The sequence below is a fragment of the Carcharodon carcharias genome, chromosome 2, assembly GCF_017639515.1.
Source record: "Carcharodon carcharias isolate sCarCar2 chromosome 2, sCarCar2.pri, whole genome shotgun sequence".
NCBI classification, from domain to species: domain Eukaryota; kingdom Metazoa; phylum Chordata; class Chondrichthyes; order Lamniformes; family Lamnidae; genus Carcharodon; species Carcharodon carcharias.
In genome coordinates this window covers 168,167,002-168,173,649 of record NC_054468.1, presented here as the reverse complement: position 1 = coordinate 168,173,649, position 6,648 = coordinate 168,167,002, and the positions used below count along the sequence as shown (strand labels likewise).

General features: G+C 40.7%; 1 long non-coding RNA gene across 1 annotated transcript; it reads left to right on the top strand.

Annotated features, from left to right (window-relative positions):
• Window positions 1–3,503: 3,503 nt before the first annotated feature.
• LOC121271552 lies at window positions 3,504–6,220 on the top strand. The gene is made up of 2 exons (XR_005941737.1): window positions 3,504–3,774; window positions 4,460–6,220. It is a non-coding gene; the product is annotated as an uncharacterized LOC121271552 (long non-coding RNA).
• The last annotated feature ends 428 nt before the right edge of the window (window positions 6,221–6,648 follow it).

Sequence of the window (6,648 nt, the reverse complement as noted above, 5' to 3'; positions counted from 1 at the left end):
GAATGTAATTTTACTCTTTGCATGCTTTGTAAGGATTTGATCTTTAGAGAGTGACTGAATACTGTCCAAAATGTAATTCAAATTAACTGGAATGAATATCTGTCACCATATTCAGAGCTCTACTCTGAGGTTGTTTTGATTAGTTTAGAGGATATTAAGGGATGATTTGATAGAAGAGTTTAAGGTTACAAAGAGATGGGGCAGTGTAATTAGGAACAACTAGTTTTCAGTGATTGAGGCATCTAGAATGAGGGGAGCATAGATATAAAAGAATTAGGTCAGAATAGGAGGATTCTGAGGCTCTGAGATACACTAGATGAGGTAGTGGTTGAAGGAAAAGCCATGAAAACATTTAACTCAATAGATAGTTGAAGGAAAGGGAAAGTTATGTTTTACTACAGGGTCACTTTGCCCATGAATTGGTTGTATGCTTATCTGTCAACAGGTGAGCTGATTACAATATATTGCCGATGCAGAGACCAATATGAAATGAAGCACATGCTATTTATTTACATAGACAACAGAGCACTAACATGATGTGTGCTTCTCCAACCAGACCCTACTCTAGACTAACATTAACAAGATAGGCCATGCTACGCAGCTATTGGGTCTTACAGTCATGTGGTCAATCTGTTCACATTCGCTTAAAGGTGTATTACACCTCAGATTACCACAGACGGATAAAGGGATATTAGATCTGGACAGGCAACTGTGTTTGGGGCTGCTGCTCAAGTGGAGGATAAATGCCAACATGAACTGGTTGGGCTGAAAGACCTGCTTCTCCTTTGCAATTTTGGCATAAATTTAGATTAAGTTCTGTAAAGCCAAGAAATTTTGCAATTCCTACATAAATTCAGGTAAACCACAAAAGTACCCCAAAACATATCCTTAAGCATTGCACTAATGTGAGTGATGTTTGCTTGATTGGCTGCTGACCACTTTCTGAAACTCCTTAATATAATAGTCACAGTACTTCCCAGAATTGCTTTTTTAATCTTGAACTATCCATTTTACAAGGTTAATATATTATCATGCAGAATAAATAAGGGGCCTATAAATAAAGGATAATCATTGACTACCTGTAAGTTACAAGGCAGTAATTCAACTGAGCACTTTGAATGGCATCATAAACAATGAGTAAAAACCTAGAGCAGCTTATGAATGTCAGCAAAATGGCAAAATCAGATTGGTGCCTTAAGCTCATTGTAGTGATTTATTATTCTTGATAACATATCATCTGATGTTTATTTAAAGTAATGGGTTTCAATCTTTGAATTTTGGAAAAAAAAACTTCCCTGGGCTGAATTTTAATATGCAGGGGCAAATGGGTTTGGTCATGGATGGGGTGGTTAGAATTGGAGAAACTGACAGTGCATTGCAAAACGTGCTCCACCCATCTGTAAGAAAAGTATATTTTTGTTTCTGTTGGACTGTTGTAAAGAATATATCTTTTTATTTTCTGTTGGACTGTGGTAAAATTACAATGGCTGCAGTTGAAAGACACATCCACTGAAACAGGATAAGAAATATATACAAAGTTGCAATCCTAGAACAGAGTGTGACATGAAAGTCAGGATGGTGCTGGAAAGCAGTCCTGGACCAAGGGAGCTGCCTGGCAACAATGCTTTAATTTAATGGCTCTTGACCAGGTGACCAGGTTTTATGTGAGAAGCAGTGCAGCAGATTAGCTCCTAGCCTGAAAGGAACAAGACTTAAAACCTCCTTCTCCTGTGAGTGGAAGATTCCAGTAATTCTACAATAATAGCTAGCTGGTTCTTTCCTCCACATATTGCTATAACCTACTCTCTCTCTGCAAACCCCTAACAAGAGGCAAAGGGGAAAATCACTGCTAAAGACATTGAAAGGCTAGTGTTCCACCAGTGAACTAAATACTGAAACTGTTGGAAGGCCACCTTGTGTCATCAACAAGAACTGAAAGGAATTTGAGAGACTTTGATCAAAATCAACCCATCGAATCCTGTACTCTGGAATTGGTGCTATTGAATTGTATTATTCCACCCTTAGAATCCATGTTTTCATGTGTCTTATGTATCTTGTATGTATGTGTATAGGGATTTCAGAAGAGGGTAGTTCTTAATTATAGTGTTAGGAATTAGCGGTTCATATTTCTTTCTTTTGCCAATCGTTGATGACAGCTTGTTCAATAAACAGTTATTTACTTATTAAGTTTATAAACCTGGTGCTCATATTCTTTTAACCTAAATTAAACAGTTAGGTAGAATTGGGGAATCTGGTGGTTTGATCAAACTTTTTCACATTTGCTGCGGCTCGGGGAACAGTGGCTTGATATTACAGCGCACTATCCCCAGAAAGTCGCGGCCCTTTTGACTTCTGCATTTAACTGCAGCATGTTAGGCTGCATGTGCGCAACCAGCAAATTGTCAATTTCAATATGATAATCTCTCAATTATAGCAATATTAACATGGCCAACTTAAATTTGAGACCATAAGTTTCTTGGGTTTCCTGAAACCCATCAGCGAAAGCAAGACAAGAATGAAACAGCTATTGAAGGGCTTGCAGCCATGACAGGGTAATATGTACTGAAACCACACAGCTGCTTGCTTGCCTGATTGTGTGAAAGGTTTCAAGGCATCATTCATATTACTTGTGCTTGGTACTTCTGACAACTTTGAAGGTTTGTACGTCTAATCTGTATTTTGGAGTTGAGATGAATGTTCCCTCTAAGTTGCGCAGCTGGAAGCTTGCTTGCAGGCTGTGCATAAGTCTGCCCCTTTAAGTTACTGTGCATGTGCACCTAAAAAAAAGCAATTTAAAGGACTCACCCACTTGCACAAATCAGCCGCGAGTTGCAAAACAAAAATGGAGGGTACTTTGGCTGTGATCTATCAGATCTGCATGGTTGTATCTTATGCTGTGTTCCTTTGTACCTCAGATGAGGATGAAGATGATCAGCTGTAGCATCAGCACCATCAGCACCACCTGCAGCAGGAGTGGGAACAGCCTGCAGCTCCACAGGAAAGACATGAGCAGAGACGTGCAATTCATCAGCAGCCATCTTTGGTACACAGGTTGCACAGGCAGATGATAAGCTTCCTCGACACATAAAAACACCAGTGTCTCACTTCTTTGTATCTGGATCCCTCCAGGGTTCAGAGTATTTTCAGGAGCTCACAGCCACTGCTCCATAAATATATAAGACAGGTGACTGTGACTTGTTAGCCAGGGAAGCTAAATACATTAACTTTTCTTCCGATGATGTTGATCGGACTGAGCGGGTTCTTGGATTTGTAGAGCTGGATGGCTGCCCACAGGTGCAGGACATTATCAACATCACACGCGGCAACAAAAGCACACCTAATTCAGTCAGGAGTATTCGTCCACACAGGGCTTCTACTCTATCAACGTGCAGCTGGTGTGCAACTGCGAAAAGATTGTTATGTAGTTGTGTGCAAGATTGCCAGGTAGCTGTTGTTTTGGTTTTGAAATGCAATCATGTAAGAAAGGTCCTGTCTGGCTTGCCGTAGTTATATGACCTCTGCCATGAGGCACAAGGCTGGGGAGAGCCATCCTACATTCAGTTCAATAATTAAGACATTGTACTAGAAGCAACGCACTTCTTTGAACTCTTAAATGGTGTCAGAAGTGGAGCTGAGATTGAGTTTTGAAAAGCTGGAGTTAAGCCACAGCTACTGAAAGAGGAAACAGAAAGTTCAGGGCTGTAAAAAGCTGTTGAAAGAAACCACTGACAGTGAAAAGCAAACACAAGCCGAAGGCTGGAAGAAAATCACTGGGTGAGTCAAAAATGTAATTTTTTGAAAATGAGAAATGTAAATTTTCCTCTCCCAGCTCCTGTCAAAGAATGGAAAGGCTGAAGCAGCAGTGAAAGTCATCAAGTAATCGAGCAAATCCAGCACAGATGTATACAAGACAATCCTTAAGTGGAGAAACACACTGACCGAAGGCATGGAAAGTAGCCCTGTCCAGAGACTAATTTCATGCTGCACCCCAAAGAACTCTTCCAGTAGCAAATAAAGCTACAGAAGCCAGAAGTAGTAACAGGCATGAGTGAAAAAAGTCAGGGAAAAATGGCAGAAAGCCAAATTTCATTTTGATAAGACTGCCAAGCCATTGCCAGATTTGAGCATTGGAGAGCCAGTCAGGGTACAAACCTTCAGCTTGGCCTAAATAGCCAAGTGGTTATGGTTATGGGGTTTGTAACCCCAAGATCAAGAGTTCAAATCTCACAATGGCAAACTATGAAAAAATGTAACTTCATCTGAAACAGATGGAAACAGGTTTGTACTCGAAAGAGTTACAAACCTTCAATGCTCTTAACAGGAGTCAGCTCATGTGATAACTTGGAACATGTGTGAAGCAGTTGTCACCTAAAGCGTAGGTGGTGGAAGTAAATGACTGAATATACCAGTGCAACTGCAGGTATATATGAACAATAAGTGAATTGTTTATTTACTGCAGGTGGCTGATCAGGAAGATGGGGTTGCATCAGCTGCACGGAGTACAGAATGACTGCCACTCCCAGAGGCCCACCAGTCCCCAACAATGGAAATGGAACAATAGCAACAATTACCACAGCATCGAGTTTCCCAGGAACGACACTCCCTAAAGAGAGAACATCACCCAGATGAACAGCCAATGACAGCGCACATATGTACCATTAAGACGCCTGTATGATCGAATGACTATGTATGCAATGCATGTGCAGAGACTGACTATAATAACAAAGTTTATTAATGCATGAAAACAATTGTAGTGTAGTGGGTAACTTGGGTAACTCAAAATTACACATGATAGTGTATGCAAATTTGTCTTTTGTACGTTAGGAAAATGGGATGTTTGTATCTTTTGTTTGTTATGAAAAGGGGGATGTTTTGGTTTTGAAATGCAATCATGTAAGAAAGGTCCTATCTGGCTTGCTGTAGTCATTTGACCTCTGCCATGAGGCACAAAGTTGGGGAGAGCCATCTTACATTGAGCTCAATAAAGACAATAGGTACTGTACTTCTTTGAGCTCATATGAGCTGTCACAATGCTTTCAACCCGCAGCATTTCACCCTCCCTGATACTAGTTGTACAAATTAAGGTTACATGTACACAGGTGGAGTGTGCTACTCATTGGATAATTACCTAAACATGTATAAAGAGACACTTAGGGCCACTGGTGGTGGGTTGTGGAGTTAGGAGCTATACATTTGTAATGGTTTACTTTGTGAATAATGATTGACTTCTGGTCTCCTCCTTCACCAACTGGCTGTCAGAGGTTTAACATGGTAGCAGAGAATGCTTGCCTGAAGTTGAAGGTTGGAAACTAATAAAAAAATACTTTCACATAGAAGAGTAGCTGAGTAAAATTTGTGAAGAATGGCTGAAAGCATGTGTAAATTGCCAGTGTGTGATTGCCTGTAGATATTCTCAGGGTATGAACCTTATGACCAGTAGAAGAATTAAGTGGACATGTGGATACAGGTACACACACCATTTATAATATAATATTTCATGGGATGTGAACATGGCTGACATTGTTGCCCATCCCTCATTGCCCTTGAACTGAGTGGTGTGCTAGGCCATTCCAGCGGGAAGTTAAAAGCCAACCACATTGCTGTGGTCTGGAGTCACATCTACGCCAGAGCAGGTAAGTATGGCAGATTTAGTTCCCTAAAGGACATTAGTGAACCAATTGGGTTTTCACAACAATCAATGATAGGTTCATGGTCACCATTACTGAGACCAGCTTTCAATTCTAGGTTTTACTGATTGAATTTAAATTGTACATAGTATTGAAGGTGGGTATTTGAAATGGTTCCATATTCAGATTAATATTAAGACATGCATTAATAGTTTTAGAATCAACAAATTTAGTTATGAGAGCTCATTCTAAGCATGATGGGAAATATAGCCAACATGATAGGTATGTAGCCAATAACGTGGGAACCCAACTAAAAATCACGGAATGGGTAAAGAAATGTTAGGGCGATAAGAGCACAGGCCGGGAGGCGTTAGATCCGAAGCATTCACAGCCTCCCAATAATGTAACAAAGACATTTGCAGCCTGGATAATTCTTCTCATTAGGCAAGTAATTGGAGGTTGTATAGTGAAATCTGATGACTAATAGATATAAAAATGTTATGCAGCCTTTGTATCTGGGAAACACACTGTAGAATCAGACTGTTCCCTCCCAGCATGTGCTTGTAATAAAGTTCTTGATTGATTGACTCTCACAAGACTCAAGCATGGTATTTTTTTCACCACAACAATTGGCGTTGTCTGCAGGATCCTCACAATATAGGTTGCTGGCACCAAGTCGAATGTTGACAGCAGAAGACGGGTGGGTACATTCATTTACCACCCATTAGATAAAGAAGTGGGTCGGTTTGAGGATCTGAACCAGAGTACGGGCCAGTGAGTGGAGTAACTGAGGACAGTGTGGCACCAATTAACCAATGCCCAAGTGGTAAAATGGTTCAAGCCTCTTCCTAGTGAGAGCTTTGAGACAATCGGTGCGGTAAAATAGGATAGACTGTTTCCTAGTGTCCGGTCTAGCAAGACAATTGGTGTGATAAAATGGGATAGACCATTTCCTGGGGCAGGACTTTTATCTCGTCAGGCGGGCACAGCAGGCGGGCCTGGTAGTGGCCACGAAACTGAC